Here is an 18,394-nt window from a genome sequence, read left to right as displayed (position 1 = left end):
ACAACGAATCTGTCAGTGATAGGATAATATCCATATGCCTACAAGGAAGACCAGTTAATACGAATATTAGTCAAATTTACAAACCAACCACTAAGGCCAAAGATGAAAAAATTGAAGATTTTTACCAATTTCTACAGTCTCAAATTGATCAAACATGTAATCAGGATGCATTGATAATTACTGGTGATTGGTATGTGAAAGTTGGAAACAAAGAAGGATCAGTAGTTGGAAAATATGGCCTTGGTGATAGAAACAATGCCCAAGATCACATAATAGAATTTGGCAAGACCAATGACTTCTTCACTGCAAATACCTTCTTTCACCAACATAAGCGGCGACTGTACACATGGGCCTCACCAGATGGAATACACACGAATCAAATCAACTGCATCTGTGGGAAGAGACGATGAAAACGCTCAATATCATCAGTCAGAACAAGGCCAGGGGCTGACCATGGAACAGACCATCAATTACTTACATGCAAGTTCAAGTTGAAACTGAAGAAGATTAGAGCAAGTCCACGAGAGCCAAAGTAAGACCTTGATTGTATCCCATCTAAATTTAGAGACCATCTCAAGAATAGATTTGATATGTTGAATACTAATGACTGAAGACCAGACGAGTTGTGGAATGACATCAAGGACATCATACACGAAGAAAGCAAGAAGTCATTAAAAAGACAGGAAAGAAAGAAAAGACCAAACTGGATGTCAGAAGAGACTCTGAAAGTTGCTCTTGAATGTTGAGTAGCTAAAGCAAAAAGAAGAAAAGATAAAGTAAAAGAGTTGAACAGATGATTTCAAAAGGTGGCTCGAAAAGACTAAGTACTATAACGACATGTGCAAAGCGCTGGAGATAGAAAACCAAAAGAGAAGAACATGCTCTGCATTTCTCAAGCTGAAAGAAGTGAAGCAAAAATTCAAACCTCGAGTTGCAATACTGAAGGATTCTGAGGAAAATATTAAACGATGCAGGAAGCTTTAAAAGAAGATGGAAGGAATACAGAGTCACTAAACCAAAAAGAATTGATCAATGTTCAGGAGGTGGTTCATGATCAGGAACTGACAGTACTGAAGGAAGAAGTCCAAGCCACACTGAAGGCACTGGTGAAAAACAAGCCTCCAGGAATTGGCAGAATGTCAGTTAAGATGTTTCAACAAACGGATGTAGCACTGCAAGTGCTCACCCTTCTATGCCAAGAAATTTGGAAGATCGCTACCTGGCCAGCTGACTGGAAGAGATCCATATCCATGCCTGTTCCCAAGAAAGGTGATCCAACTGAATGCAGAAATTATTGAACAATATCATTAATATCACATGCAAGTAAAATTTTGCTGAAGATCATTCAAAAATGGTCGCATAGTATATCATCAAGGAACTGCCAGAAATTCAAGCCAGATTCAGAAGAGGACCCGGAACCAGAGATATCATTGCTGATGTCAGATACATCCTGGCTGAAAGCAGAGGATACCAGAAAGATGTTCACCTGTGTTTTATTGACTATGCAAAGGCATTCAACTGTGTGGATCATAGCAAATTATGGAGAACATTCTGAAGAATGGGAATTCCAGAATAGTTAATTGGGCTCACGAGGAAGCTGTACATAGATCAAGAGGCAGTCATTGGAACAGAATGAAGGGACACTGCGTGGTTTAAAGTCAGGATAGGTGTGAATCAGGGTTGTAGCCTTTCGCCCTAACTATTCAATCTATATGGTGACCAAATAATCCAAGAAGCTGGACTCTATGAAGAAGAAGGCAGCGTCAAGATTGGAGGAAGGCTCATTAACAACCTGCCTTATGCTGATGACACAACCTTGCTTGCTGAGAGTAAAGAGGACTTGAAGCACTTACTACTGAAGATCAAACGCCACAGCATGCAGTATGGATTACACCTCAACATAGACAAAACAAAAATCCTCACAACTGGACCAATAAGCAGCATCATGGTAAATGGAGAAAAGACTGAAGTTGTCAAGGATTTCATTTTACTTGGATCCACAATCAACACCCATGGAAGCAGCGGTCAAGAAATCAAAAGACGCACTGCATTGGGAAAATCTGCTGCAAAAGACCTCTTTAAAGTGTTGAAAAGCAAAGATGTCACTTGACCTAAGATGTGCCTGCCCCAAGCCATAGTGTTTTCAATTGTTTCATATGCGTGTGAAACCTGGATGATGAATAAGGAAGACTGAAGAAGAATCAACGCCTTTGAATTGTGGTGTTGGCGAAGAATATTGAATATACCGTGGACTGCCAAAAGAACAAACAAATCTGTCTTGGAAGAAGTACAACCAGAATGCTCCTTAGAAGCAAGGATGGTGAGACTACACCTCACATACTTTGGACATGTTTTCAGGAGAGATCAGTCACTGGAGAAGGACATCATGCTTGGTAAAGAAGAGGGTCATCAAAAAAGAGGAAGACCCTCAGCGAGGTGGGTTGACACAGTGGCTGCAACAATGGGCTCGAGCAGAGCAACAACCGTGAGGATGGTGCAGGACCAGGCAGTGTTTTGTTCTCTTGTACGTTGGGTCGCTATGAGTAGGAACTGACTTGATGGCATCTAACAACAAAACTTACTTTAAGGACTTCAATTTCCTCATCTGGAAGATGAAAGTCACAGCAGGCATGTTGTGAGGACTGTGGAAAATGGATTGTAAGTGCCTGCTCTGTGCATTCCACCAACACGTAGTAGGACTTGATAAACGCAGCTACTGTCGTTGTAGTGGTGGTTGTGCATGTCCCCTGCCTGACTAGGAGATGCCCACAGAAAACAGCTGCCAGCATACGGGCCATTCTGAACTGAAAACATAAATAAATTAGTTACAAAAACTGACATGTATTGGGAGTTTACGGCACAACAGCCCTGCGCTAAGTACTTTCCATTTTATTAAATTCATTCAGTCTTACGAGGTCAGTGATAATTATTTTTTTTTATTTTGCAATAAGATAATTAGGATTTACTACCTTTATTTTTTATTGGTTTTTCTTTTATCTTTAGTAATAATTATTTTTATCCCCATTTTACAGAGGAGGAAATTGAAGTACCAAGAGCTTCAGCAACTTGCCCAAGGGATCCCAGAGCTATGAGTGTCCGGGCAGGATCTGAAGCCAGGTGGCCTGACTCCATAGTTTATGCCCCTAACCACTGACAGCCCGTCCTCTCCAGCTGAGCCTGCCTGAGCTACAGGCTGCGGGTCATAAAAAAGTAAAATAAAATAGGAAGCTCCTCATTCCTGTCCCCAGAACCTTACAAACAACCCAGGAAGAAAAGCACTCGGATACATTTCCAGGTTCTGCCTTGGTAGAAAAAGGATTTCTATTCTGGCTCTGGTTCCTGTAACATAAATCGCCCAGCCTCAGTGAACCTCCCGGCCATGGTGACCCTGTAATGAAGGCCCACCGTGTGCCAGGAATTGTGCCAGGCTCCCTCATTCATGATCTCATTTAATCCTCACAGCAACTCTGTGAGAAGGGTATTATACCTATTTTACAGATAAGAAGGCTGAGGGTCAGAAAAGGTAAGTGACTCTGGGTGTATATGTGGCACGAGAGAGCTGGGAATAAAAGCCACTAATGGTTCCAGTAAACCCTGCTCTCTTCATCTGTATGCAGTGAGGGATTACCTACTTATATATTTATTTCTTTTTCTTTTCCTACCCCCCCCTTCTTTTCTCTTTTTTTTAAAGCTCACGGGGATTCAAGAGAGGTACCTGTTAATGAAGAATGAGATAGTTTGCTATGATTTGCTCCAAAACAGTATGCTTAATTACCACAAACCCTTCCCCAACCAAATCACTTAATTGAGTTCAGATAGCATGTTTGATGTTATATATAATATTTTACAAGTTGGCCCTCTTTGGGGAGTATATTGATGTAGGAGGCAAACAGATGTCCTGGAAGATATTTCTAGATCAGGGCTGGACCACAAGGCACCTCTGACACCAGGAGCCCGAGGCCAGGGCAGGCTCCATCTCGCCTGACGCCATCACGCCCCACCCCAGGTTCACGGCCCCCCATCCCCACCCGTCGCACAGTCCCAGCTGTGAGTGCTGCAGGGGAGGCTGGCAGAAGGGGCAGAGGCCTGGCTGTGCAGAGCTGCAGGGGTGAGAGCAGGAGGCGGCTGGACAGAGATGGTCAGTTGCACTGGTCTGGAGGGCCCTGAGTGGTAGAAGCGTTGGCCAGGGCTTTTCCAAGAAGGCACTAAGCATCGTTCTCTAGTGACTCATTTGTTTGTTCAAAACAAACATCTGCTAAGCACCTACTGTGTGCTGTTTGTTCATTCACTGAATGTTTACTAAGTACCTACCATGTATCTTTTTCATTTATTCATTTAAAAAGCATGTATCAAGAACATGCAAAGCCTGGGTCTCGGTGGTAAACCAGATGGCCATGGTCTCTGCCCACTTGTAGTTCACAGTCCAGTAGGGGAAGAAGATATTTCCAATTGCAGCCTGAGGGATGGACGCATATGGGGACACAGAAAGGGGAACCTGACACGAGGCCATCATATACACAGAGCTGAGAATGTCTAAGACTCAAAGAACAGGTGTGGAGGGCAGGGGAAAATACTTAAGTCAGAGGGAATAGTGCTTGTAAAGCTGGGAGCAGGGGTGGGGGGCACTGACTGTGCAGAGCCTTATGGGTCATGTTGTGCATCTCCAACAGCAATGGGGACCCTGAGGGCTATGAATGGGGGAGACACACTCAGAAGGTCGCTTCATGTCCAACAGAGAGAACAGACCTGAAGTGGGGGGAGCAGAATAGAGTCCAGAAGAGAGTGCCAGGTTCTGTACCAGGCACTGGAGAGTCAGAAATATACAAGACACAGCTCCTACCCACTAGGATCTAAAGTCACTCCAGGGACGTGGATGAGTGAGCATGCGATTGCAATCCTGGGTGATCAAGCACCTCTTGGGGCGAGTTTTTTGAATATGTAATACTACCCTTGCTTTATTTAATCTTGATATCTATTTTGAAGTACAAACAACATGAAAGGGGAGGCTGAATCTTTCCATTCACTCTCATTCAAGACTATTTACTGAGTAAACCTACTATGTGCCAGGTCCCGTGTGTCCCATGGGGTAAACAATAGTGTTGGAGGCCCTTTAGACCAACAGTCAGACTCCAACAAGCCTTTCTAGATCTATCACTCACAGCATGCGTCTTAGACACACATAACTGTATCCCAGCCTCCCATGCTTCAGAACAGCACCTACTGTGTGTCAGCACTGCACACTGAACTTGGCAGAGACAGACATAATCCACTATGAGCCTGAGCCTTGCAAACAAGAGCCAGACATGAGAAGATGTGGGACAGGAGACAACATACAAACAGGGACCATCCCAATCCAGTGAGAGACAAAAGCAGAGCCCTGAGTAAGAGGGGAAGGCATTGGAGGGGGAGCCTGGAGCGTGGGAAGGACTTTAACAGGGTGGGGTGAGGACTGTGGGGTCAAAGAAGCTGAAGAATGTGCAAATTTGCTGGAATCCGAAAATCACCAGCTCTGGCTGAACACAGGTTGGGAATCAGAGGGCAACAAGTTTGGTAAGTTGAGTGGGGACAAGCATGGATGGCATCAAATGGTACGGCAGAAGTGTGGACTTTGTTCTACAGGCAATGAAGAGGCATTGCAGTGTTTCAAGTGGAGAGGTGACACGATCAAGTGCCACATTTCCAGAAAATGAATTACAGCACCTGAGCTGGGAGAGGCTGGTTGAGGGGAGATCAGCTGAGATGCCACCGTCATACCTCAGGACAGTGCTGAAGGAAAAGGGAGGGAAAGTCTCCTTAGAATGCACGTTGGGGAGGGAGCCCAGAAATAGGAGGACTGGAAGAGGAGACACTAGGCCAAGCTGTAGGCTGACTAGATTGCTGCCACGATCCAAGCTGGACAGCATCTTATGGAAAATGGCCACTCACATGGCCAGGATTAGCTTAAATTCCTCTCAGTTGAGAATGATGTGAACTGCCTTGTACAATAGGCTCTTTATACAGGAGGGAGAGTGGGAAGGCTTGGTTAACTGGTAGATGGGGAAATGCGGGATGAATAGATGGGTGGATAAATGGGTGGGGTGGCTAAGCTGATGGGTGCGGGGATGGACAGTTGAATATTTGGACAAATGTGGACAGATGGATGAGTGATGGATGAATAGACTGATGGAAGGGTGGGGTCTGCGTGGATGGATGTTTAGATGGGCAAATAGGTGGGTAGGTGGGTGGGTGGATGCATTTGTTGGTAAACACCCTGAAGAGCATGGATGGAGCTCCAGGCTAGTAAATATGTGATGAGTTGATAAACTCTGGGTCTCTCTTTGGCTTACCTCATCACTTCTGATTTGAAACCCTTCTCTCCCAGCCCCGCCTTCAGCATTCAGCAAGATCATCTAACAGAAAGAGCTGGAATCAGGAGAGCTGATTTCTGATCCTGGTTTTGCTCTGATTTGCCGTGTGACTTAGTCAAGCTCCTTCCCCTCTCTGGGCTTCCCTTTCCCTGTCTAATACAATGAAGAAATTAGACTAGATCCAAAATCCAGCTGCTGTTGAGTCTACTCTGACTCATGGTGACCTAATGTGTGTCAGAGTAGAACTGTGCTCCACATGGTTTTTTCAGAAGTAGAACACCAGGCCTTTCTCCCAAGGTGCCTCTGGGTGGATCTGAGCCTTCAACCTTTCAGTTAGCAGCTGAACACATGAACCGTTTGTAGTACCCAGGGTCTAGGCCTAGACCAGGACTGCATATATGACAAGCATGCTGTCTACCCCATGCCCTCTGCTAAAGAGACATCGCTAAGCAAGCCTTAACAATCTCTAAGGGCTCATTTGCAAGCTGAACCCATTTGCCAGATGGCCTGTAGGGCCAGTGATTCTCAAACCTGAGTGGGCATTGGAATTGGCTGGAGGACTATTAAAACACAGATTGCTGGTCCTCACTCCAGGCTTGTCCTCACACTAGAGTGCCTGTCCTCACCCCAGGGTGCTGGTCCTCACCTCAGGGTGCTGGTCCTCAGCCCAGAGTGCTGGTCCTTACCCCAGGGTGCTGTGCCTCACCCTGGGGTGCTGGTCCTCACCCCAGATGCTGGTCATCTCAGTGCAGGTCTGGGATGGGGCCAAGAATGCACATTTCCAACAGTTCCCAGGTGACACTGATGCTGCTGCCCTTCAGAGCCATTGATCCAGGGATCCCTGGCAGCTGCTATTCTGAGAACTGGTGCCACTACCTGGTGACCATCCTCCTGTGGGCAGAGCTCACCCTCCCCAGATCGGGACCTCCTGGAGCCATTGGCCCCTGTGGTAGCCTGGTAGCAACCTCAGCCTTAGTGACAGGAAGTGAAGGGAGGTCCACCCTGCAGCCAACCCCCCCCCCAGGGCTCTGCGCCCATCTCCTGGAGCGCACTCCCCGCCTGCTTTCTTTCTCTCCGGGAGCCTGTGCTGCCTGTTTTCTTTCGCTCCCGGGCCTGAGAGCACCTCGCCTTCTGCCACCTGCCCCTGCCGCCCTCAGAACAGCTGTGGGCTTAATTATCAAAATAACATTTTAATAGTCTCATAACTGAACTCCCTTCAAAACATGCCAGTGGAGGAGGGGGGAAGGATTCTTTTTAGCACCTCTTCCCTTCCCCCCCCACCCCTCCCCCACCCCTCCCCCCCCCCCCCCCCCCCCCCCGATTTACTAATCAGAGGCATTTAAGCTGCAGGGAGGCTCTGAGGCCTGGCCCTCCCACAGGGTCTTCGCACCCTGCATGCTGTGACTTCCCTAAGCAAAGTGAGGGGTCTGGACCACACCTCAGCCACACTGCACACGACTCCTTTCTCCCTCCTTATGCAAGGAAAAGCAGCTCGCTCACGCAGACTCAGTCACCACTCAGGAAATCGGACACGTAGGAGAACTGAGGCAATTCATTTGTGATCACCAGGGGTTTACTTGCTTTTAATACTTTTTTATATTTAAAAAAATTGCTATCACAGGCATTGGCTTTGGCTTCCCCCTTCCCTGCTACTCCTTGTAATAATTCTACAGGGAGTCCTAGCTGGTATTGAGCTCCCCAAGTTGAGCTCCACTTAGCAAGCCCAACGTAAAGCGAGCCTCACAAATCAGCGTTTTCCCTCCCACACCCTGCAGCCCCTTCATTCTGGGTTACCTTGAACCTGCGCTTCCTGCGGCCAGGCTGTATGTGAAGTGCAGACCACGCGTTATACATCATTACATCTGTGCGAAGTGCGGATCACACGTTATACATCATTACATGTGTGCTGAGTGTGGACAGTGCGCTATACGCCATTACATGTGTGCTGAGTGTTGACAGCATGCTATACACCATTACATGTGTGCTGAGTACAGGCCGTGCACTATATGCCATTACATGTGTGCTGAGTGTGGACAGCATGCTATATGCCATTACATGTGTACTGAGTGTGGACAGCGTGCTATACACCATTACATGTGTGCTGAGTGCAGGCCGTGTGCTATAGGGCACTACATGTGTGCTGAGTGTAGACAGCACGCTATATGCCATTACGTGTGTGCTGAGTATGGACAGCGTGCTATATGCCATTACATGTGTACTGAGTGTGGACAGCGCGCTATACACCATTACATGTGTGCTGAGTGCAGGCCGTGCGCTATAGGGCACTACATGTGTGCTAAGTGTGGACAGCACGCTATATGCCATTACATGTGTGCTGAATGCAGGCCGTGTGCTATATGCCATTACATGTGTGCTGAGTGTGGACAGCGCGCTATACGCCATTACATGTGTGCTGAGTGTGGACAGTGTGCTATACACCATTACATGTGTGCTGAGTGTGGACAGCATGCTATGTAGGTCATTACATCTAATCCTGGTCTGCACCCAAGGAGGGAGACCTCACTGCTTCTCTGATCCCCACTTTGCAGATACGAAAACCGAAGCCAGGAGAGGCTTACACCCCCAGGCTGTCCGAGTGGAGCAGGGGTCTGAAGCCAGGTAGGCGTATGTTTAGTGCGAACATATCGTACCTTCCTTGGTGTTGGCCCTGGATGAACTGCCTTGTAGGCCAGCACTCTCAAGCTGTAATGAGTACATGAATGGCTTGAAGTTCTTTTTCAAAAGTAGAATCTTGGTTCAGCAAAGCTGGAGTAGGGCCTGAGATCCTAGACTTCTCACACACCCCTAGGTGATGCAGGTAGTGGGGTTGGCAGGTCACACTTTGAGGGACCAGTCAGGAGAAGGCAGGGCCCCAGAGAGGGCCTAAGCCAGACCAAGCAAGGGATGGGGTATGGGCTCCCTTCAGCTTAGTCTCAGGGTAGGGCCCCTCTCACTCTCACCCGGGGTAGTACCCTCAACTCCCAGGAGAAAGAAAGGAGGGGGGAGCTATTTCAGAGGACATATTCTCACCCTACCCTGTTCATCTGCTTTGTCCAACTCATGCTCAGTCATGGAACAGAAAGAGTTGTCTTTGCTCTCTGGGTATGCAAACAGTTAACATGCTTGGCTGCCAACCGAGAGGTTGGAGGTTTGAGTCCACCCAGAGGTGCCTCAGAAGAAAGGCCTGTCAATCTACATCCAAAAAGCCAGCGATTAAAAACTCTGTGGAGCACAGGTCTACTCTGACATACCTGGGGTGGCCATGAGTCAGAGTCAACTGGACAACAACTTATTTGTTTTTGTGTTTCTTTTTCCTGCTTTCTGGAGGAAATTGCCAGAACCAGGCAAACTCCCTTGAACTCTCAGCATGTTCCTTGCTGCCTCTATAGAGCACCCACAATGCACCCACCAAGACAGGCACTGACGCAGGAAGGCACTTGAATTATGACTGCAGTACCTGTGCCCAGACACCTGACTCATGGACAAGAGTTGATGATTCCGGATGGGGTCATGGGAGTGGGAGGAGGCGGGGAGGCAGGCAGAAGCAGAATCTGGGGAGGGCTGGGTACCCTCAGTCACCCTGAGCCTTCGGGAAGTCAAGTTCACCACTTAATATTAGCCCAAAAGCAACTAAACTTATTACCAATAAAAGGGGAAGTCACCATGCCACACCTGGACATTAGCTGGGGACAGGTTCACAGACATGGTGACTGAGCTGTCCACAGGACTTCTGGGAGAAGACACTTTGGCCATGCAGCCTGCAGCCCCAGCCAGCCCTTCTCAAACTTGTCCCTGCCCATCAGGAAACCAGTCCTGTTCAAGAACTGCCCGAGAATGCGCTCTGCTTTCATGGCATCAACAGCCTTAAATTCAAGCTTTGCCCTTCCAAGCTGTGTGAACTTGAATAAGACAGTTTTCTTCTCTGAGCATCTTTTCATCAGCAATACGAACATAACAGCCCTTGACTTGATTCACAAGATTAGGCTGTGACAGGCTCTAGTACAGAGCAGACAGACCCTCAGCTACTTAGAGATTTATGTTTCTATTTATTGAAATAAAGGGCCTTTACCTTTAAAAAAAAAAAAAAAAAGATAGCTTAACACTATTTTCTGAGGCACCTTTGGGCAGACTTGAACCTCCAACCTTTTGGTCAGCAGCCCAGCACGTTAACTGTTTGTGCCATCCAGGGACTAAATACAAATTGAGATGTTGTATGTCTTTTTTTTTTTTTTTTTTAATGTCTTAGAGGGGACTCTCAGGCCTGGGTGGTAGAAGGGGAATGGGGCTGCTTGTCTAGGGGAGCCTCCTCCCACATTGTCCACAGGGCACAGGGAAAGCCTCCTCCTGAGCTAGGAGCGCCAGAGGGCCTATCTGGGGCTGCTGACACCTTCCTGCTGGGCCCCCCGGGTCTTGGCCCTCCTACCGCACCTACCTGCTGCAGGTTGGGAATATCCTAGGTTCCCAATACCGCCCCCACTGTCCCCTCTGCTCTTGACACTGCTCCAAGCCATGTATGGCCCTCGTTTCTCTATGTTTGGGGAGATGCTGGCTCCTGGCTGGTCCCTGGGCCAAGAGAACAAAGCAGGTAAGAACATGGACTCCACCTGGGTTTGAATCTCAGCCCGTTTCCTACTAGCTCAGCGACTTTGGGCATGAACGTCTTTGTGCTGCTCCCTCCTCAGTGCAATGGTGAGGATGATGGAGCCCTCCTCTGAAGAGGGTCCTGAGAATTAAATACGTGAGGCTTAGAACAGCGCTGACACAGAGTAGTAACCAGCACACAAAGGCTTGCTATCATTATTGCTGTGGTTGTTTTCTTTTTCTACAAATCTTCCCCATTCCCTGAATTTGGCTCAAAGCCCCTCCCCCTCCACACTCCGCAGGAAGCCTTCCCAGCCTGCCCCCCACCCAGGTCTCTTGTTGTCTGCCCTGAGTGGTTTCACACCCAGTCACTTGCTGACAGATTGTCTGACCCTGTCTTCAATGGTATCATACGCGTTCGGTACATTTTCTCAGTTAAATTCTAGATTCCTTGACAATAGGAGGTTGTCCATCTTCAAATCCACCTCCCCCCACGAGAGACACATACACACACACACACAGAGTCTGGGCTGAGCAAATGCTCACTAATTCTGATACACATGGGGTGGCCATGAGTCAGAGTCAACTTGATAACAACTGGTAATTCCCATTTGCCAACACTAGAGACCTGGCTCCCAGCTGCCCGTCCCAGGGGTAGCTCTGACACTACACCGGCACTAAAGGCCAGTGTCCTTCTCAGCCTGGACAGTCAGGCAGGCACTTTGCGGTGGAAGCGGGCAGGAAGTACAGAGACAGGACAACAGAAAGAATCCCAAAGCCCTGGCGTCTCTGGGCAGGGTGCCAGGCACACCCTTGTCCAAGGCCTTCTAAACCACGCAAGTGGCCCCAGTCCCAGCAAATACCCCCGGAGACAGGACAGGAATCTGCACCTTTGTTGGCAGTGGCCTTTTGCCCAGGAGCCCTTCAGCAACAAGGCCCCTCTTTCTACCCGGAGGTGCCTGTCTCCGTCTGAAACACAGCAGCCTGGCCACAGCTGCCCTTTCCGCTGTGTCAGGCTGGGGAAGGGCTGCTTCCCTGGCTGAGGATCTTCTTCATTTCCTTCACCTTCACCAACAGGATATTAAGGGAAGAGAAACAGAGGGCTTTTGGGGTTTTTGAGCCTGCGCTCCAGGAAAAAACAGACTCTTATCCCTGCCTGAAATTGCTTCACTCCGTGTGCTTGTGGGCCGCGGGAGCCCTCCTGCCACAGACAAGCAGAAATAGAGTTTGTTTCTCTCTCTCTCCCAGCACCCCTTGCCTCTCGCCCTCCCCACCTGTCCCCTCCGCCTGCTTTCTCTGTCCTTTCCGCCTGGCTCCTGGCTGGGCCTCCCAGCTCCATGATGCTGCTAGGTGCCAAGAGGCAGGGCACGGGCCCCACAGCACGCAGCCCTGGAAGGGAGGCAAAGCTGCAGCCACCTTCCTGCTGCCTCTGGCCCCCGGACCATGCAGCCTCCAAATAGCCCTGGACGCAACCCTCCTCGGAAAAGCAGACCCCAAAACGTTTTGTTCCCTGAAATGCAGTGTGTTCCTAGCTTGAACAAAATGTTACAATACTCACCTGGTTTTTGTCCTGACTGAGGGAGTGTGTGTGTGCCCACGTTTCAGAGATGTAAAAACATTGTTTTCTCCCCTTCCTTCTCTGCTCCCAAGCACACCAGGGAGATTCGTGTTCCACCTTGATTTCTGGCTGGTTTTTCCTCAGATCCCTCCATGGCTCCACAGAATGCAGAGTGGGAAAGACACAGGTGGATGGATTCAAATAGATGTTGCCCCTCCAAGGGAAAGAGGAAGGAATATTGGATGCTTTCTGGGAAGTTAATTCAGCCCAGAGCTGGGCACTGGGAATATTCTGTCCAAGCAGGTAATCCCTGTCCCTTCCCCAACCTGCGATGGCCCCACCCCAGCATCAACCACAAGCCTGCTCGCTCACCTTCCGGGGCCAGGTGCACAAATGCCCACTGGCCAGGCCCCACGGAGGAAGCCCCTCTTGGGTACCCTGCACCAGTGAGGCCCTTCCGATGCTCTAATTACCAGTCACTCCACTTCTCTTCCCTTTGCTCCCCAGCCCGCATCACGGAAGCCTGTCAAGCGTCCACCCTGAGGACTCGAGAATCAGCTACCTACTGGCCCCGGTCTTTAACTAAAGGCTGGAGCTAAATTATACTGCAGGCCTTGGGGAGCCTGGAGTGGTGGCTGGAGGAAGGGCTGTCGGTGGGAGTGGGGGGGGTCCCCAACATGCTGAGTGCTCTTCCATCTGCTTCCCAAGAGGCACTGGGTAACCTAATGCATGGGGGAGGGGAGGTAGGAAGTTCAGTTAGCCCGCTCCATCCTTCTCCATTGGACCATCATAACGGGTTCCAAATGGTCTAAGCAGAGAGAAGAAAGACACCCTGGGAGGAAAAGCCCATGCCCCATTCCCCTGGTCTATGGGAGGACAAAGGGGGACACGGGCAGTGGCTGACCACGAGGCCAACTGTAGGACTCAGGTGCAGTCCTTCAGGTCCAGCACAGTGTCCTGCCTGGCATGCAGTTCTCCAGTGAGTGTGTACATTCTGCTCCCCATCCATGGCCACCACAGCGGGCCATCACCTGCAGCCGAGACAACAGCAATGGATGCCCAGCTGGACTCAGCTTCCACTCTTGCTTCCCAGTCATCCCATCCCCACCCAGCAGCCAAATCAACCTCTTTAAAAATGTAAATAGAAAATACCCCTCAAGGCTTAAAGTCCAGCAGTGGCTTCCTATTGCAGAGAATAAAATCCAAACTCTTGACACGGCCTAAGGCCCAGCATAGTCTGGGCTCTCCGACATCTCTCCCGCCCTAGGAGCCACTCTCCTGGAGGCTTACACGCTTCAGCCCCACAGGCCGGCTCTTGGCTCCTGGAAATTCCAGCCTGGGAGCCCGTGTCTGCCCCAGCCCTTCACCCGCTGGGTTATCTTCATTCTTCACACCTTGGCTTAACTGACGCCACCCTCGCTTCCTCCATCCCAGCAGAATAAATATCTCTCCGTTTATAATCACATATTTGCTTTTCTGCCTATTATTTTCTTATCTTTCCCATCTACAGGAAGCAACACGAAGGTGGGGGGACACATTTATTTGTTCACCAGCATATGTCAGAGCCCAGCACAGTGGCTGCACAGTAGCTTCTCAATAAACATTTGTTGAAGGAATCTGAGCTCAAAGCAGACCTTCCCCATAGCCAGGAATGTAGACAGGGTGGCTCTAAGCACTCTAGACCAGTAGAGGCAAATGCTCTTCTAGCCTGCAGTGAATATAAACCTTCCCAGGCCGTCTTAATTCCTGATCACATTTGGATGCAGATATTGAAGAAGCCAGAGAGGTAAATTTTATACAGTGCTCTGAGAAACCTCCGAGGTTCAGCATTCGAGGGTAGAAAGTTTCACTTTCATAAAGCCTTACACAGCCTTACGTCCTCGGAGCAGGCAGCGGAGAACGCAGACTGGAGGGTGCTCTGTGGTTCTGGAAAGTGTGCAACATGGACTGTGACCGGAATACAGGAGTCCACTGGCCCCCCCAGGGGGAGGGCCCGAGGCCTGGCAAGATCCACCGAGGGTTCACAGCCTGAGAAGACTTACGCCCCGGCAGTGATATTTATAACAATAAATGATTCGAGATTGCCGGAGCCCACAGCCATCCTCCTTAAGAACTGTGGATGAAAAACAAACACGTACTCAACCCCCACCCCCAAAAAGCAAGGGGGAAAGGAGGCGTGTGTTCTCCCAACCCCACTGAGCCGGATTTACCCATTGCTCTAATGCAATCAGAAGGACATTAAACATCTCTAGTCTGCTCTCGTCTGGCTGATGAAGCAGTTGGGAGCAGAGAGTTTACCATGAAAAAAGCAAACAGTTACCACTATCTGAGGTAAACATCACCTTAGTAATGGAAGCTGAGACGCATGGCCCTATCGTCGGTAGAAATTATCATTATAATACTTAAAATAACATTTATAACACTTACTGAAATTACAGGAATGAAGTCTGCAGAGACACCGAAATGAAATCAGCTGAATGTGTTTTTATAAGAATACTGAAGTCTGCAACCCCTGGAGGCAAGTTACAGCCTTAACAGTTTTGCCAGGCCTCCTCCATTAGCTGGTAAAATCTGAATACTCTTACTTAGGTGGGCTCTAATCTTCTTTGAACCCTCCCAACACATTTTATCTGTAAAAAATCGTAGTTAAAAATTTAGTTTGATGGAATGATATTTAAGTGTTTTTCCTCATGTACCCTAGCACGTCCCCCTGTAATTTGTTCAAACGAAATAATGTTTTCGTTTCCCCATTTCTCTTTGTTGTTCTGTGTGATGAAAAGTAGCATTTCTTTTCTTTCAATCCTATTAAGCAAGGCTCGGCAATGCCAGCCATTCAATCCAAATGCAATCTGGCAGGCAGGCACTCGGTTTAAAAAACGGGGCCCACCAGCCCACGTTTCTGTCAGGAGCTGACATGTCACTGGGCGTCCGCTCCACGCCAACGTTTCCTGAGCAATAACTAGAGGTATCGGCACGCTGAGCAGCCTTGCCCTGTCTCTACCTTTCTTTTTCTTTTTCCACCTGACACGCAGGGATCCTCGACTTAAACATTTGGTCATTCGTACACGTTCTGTCTTCCCCCTGCGACCCACCATCCATCCTCACGTTCCCCTGGGCCCGCCTGATGCCTGTGCACCCAACTGACACCCAGGCTAGAGACACAGGGACTGCCTACTCCCCAGCTGTGAGGTCTGGCTCCACAGAGCAGCCCCCTCCCAGCAGGCAAGGAGTGAGATCCTGCCCCCTCCCCTTCTCCGGCCTGCTGAGTCCCCCTTATTTCTTCTCCCCTCCCTGCATGGCTTCCCTCCATACTGCAGTCATCAACAAATAGACTCCAGCTCACTCTTCAACACTTACGATCAATGTCACCTCCTCTCTGAAGCCCTCCGCAGCACCCAGGGCATCCATGCTCCCGTTGTACTTTGTAAATGCTTTTGCTCCATCCAGAAAGGCATGATTACGTAAGTAATGGTACAGCCATGCAATGAAAACCACGCATTGTTGCTGTTCCCTGCTGCTGAGTCAGCCCCTGACTCATGGTGACCCCATGCACAGCAGGACTGGACCACTAGGACCCATAGGGTTTTCAGTGGTTGATTTTTCAAAAGTAGTTCGTCAGGCCTTACTTCCTAGTCTACCCTAGTCTGAAAGCTTCACTGAAACCTGTTTGGCATCAGAGCAGCCTGCAAACCTCCACTGACATGAGGTGCACTGGCTGGGAATTAAAACCAGATCCCCTACACGGCCCACTGCCACTGCCCCCCAAACACCATTTTTAAAAATGAAGTAAAACCAAATGGGTTAATATGGAAAGATGCTCATGGTACAAAGCTAAAAATGAGGTTAGCGAGATGCAGAATAACGAATGTAATTGATCCCATTTGAATAATGCACAGAAAATTCCTAGAGGACACATGAAAATCAGGTAAGAGTGGGAACTGGGGAGGGGACTGGGAGGGATTAGGGAAGGGAGAACTTAGACCCAGCTATATTATTTGTATCTTTTTCCCAAGAACATATGTTACATTTCTGATCAGAAAATAATAGAACCACCTATGTTGATGAAGCAGACTTACTAGTGCCATTCTGAATTTCTATATTTAACCCATCAGAATGAATGCCACCACAAGACCAACTGCCATCACCACTTACCAGTCTTATCACACTGCCTCCTCAATGAACCACCCTCCTTATCTATATTCGGTATGTGAATGTCTTGCTGACATCATATATGTGAATTTATTGTATGTATGGTAACTCTCTAAAGATGAGCTTCTCTTTGTGTCCTACTCAAAACAGGGTTCTAGCTTCCTCTCTGTCCCTGGCTGGCTGGTAAACAGAGGGAAAGACCAGCCAAGAAGAACCACAAGCAGCCCTCAGAGGCTGTCTCTCTCTGGGCTACAAACTCCAGCAGACTTAACCCTCCAGGTCCTCCTGGCAAGAAGCGGCCACGTCTTTGTGGCATTTTAGCCAGCTTCAGTTGACGGGTTTTCTCACTGCCTGCCTGCATATTCCCATGCTTGGATGAAAGAATGGCTAGAGCAATGTGACCAGGAGGCTGACAGGGGGCTGGCACTTGGATTCTCCTGATAAAGTTGCCTTTTGACATTGGGACATTAGGGAAGTGCCCCGTGGTTATGCCATTTACAATATAAGTATGTGTGTCTTGGGGGGTCACAACGGCAGCACCCTGAAATATCAAGGGATTCCAAATTATTTGAAACCAAGTGTATTTCTAGGTGTAGAAACATTAAGCCTAACAATTTTATTCTAAAGGCATAAATTTCCGTACGAATACATGAACCTCCCACAAAAGCGCTCAGGCAGTCTAAGTTAAATCTCAGTTGCTTGTTGGCCCCTGTTACAAATTCACCTTTGTCCTCCAAAAAGATTCTCTGAAGTCCTGACCACCGTACCTGTGGAAGCGGCCCTGCTGGGAAACAGGGGCTGTCTGTTGTTCCGTTAGTAAGACCATCCTGGAGTAGGGTGGTTCCTACGCCTAATCAATTTTGAGTGGTGCCTTATAAAGGGGAATGAAGACGTGGGGTGACTCACAGAGGGAAGACAGGCACCCCGTGACAACAGAGTGGATGCACCTACAAGTCCGGGATGCCAAGGACTTCCCCTAGAGCTGACGTCCTAAACTCAGACTTCTAGCCTCCTGAACTGCAAGATGATCAGTTTCTGTTCTCAAAAGTCATTACATGAGACGTCCTTGCTGTGGGAGCAAACTAACAGCCCAGATCCTGTTGTGTGTCCTGATGAAATTCCATTGCCCAGAGAGGAAGGTGCTCAAGGAGTCTCTGGGTGGTGCACTCAGCTAACGTGCTTGGCTGCTAACCAAAAGGTTGGAAGTTCAAGTCCACCCAGAGGCACCTCAGAAGAAATGCCTGGCGACCTACTTCCAAAAAATCAGCCATTAAAGACCAATGGAGTACAGATGTACTATGACACACATGGGGTCGCCAGGAGTCAGAGTCTATTCACTAACTGGTTTTGAGGTACTCAAGGGTGGAGATTGCATCAAATCTATCCCAGTAACCTCCAGGTGCCCAGCGCAGTGTGGTACAGCCAATGAACAATCAATCACCATACTTATTGATCATGTTTAGGCCCCTTGTCCCATAACCAAGTCAAATAATCCTGGAAATGTCAATGGTTTGCCCAGAAGCTGAGACTCCAAGTGAGTTCTACCACTTTGCTTTCTAAGTAAAGAGTAAATTAAATTCCTTTAAATTATGGGCTGGAAAGCTGGCAGCAGGTAGCGACAGCCTATGGCCCTGGGTAATTCGTCAGTCCCAGACTGTTGTCCCCTGAGCAGATGTGAGGTCTAGAAATATGCTCGAGTGACCTCAGGTGACCAGAAGGCTGCCTTCTAGCTTTAAAAAGCCTCTTCCATAAGTGGTAG

This window comes from Elephas maximus, chromosome 21, assembly GCF_024166365.1.
Source record: "Elephas maximus indicus isolate mEleMax1 chromosome 21, mEleMax1 primary haplotype, whole genome shotgun sequence".
Taxonomy (NCBI): domain Eukaryota; kingdom Metazoa; phylum Chordata; class Mammalia; order Proboscidea; family Elephantidae; genus Elephas; species Elephas maximus.
This window is presented reverse-complemented; position numbering follows the sequence as displayed.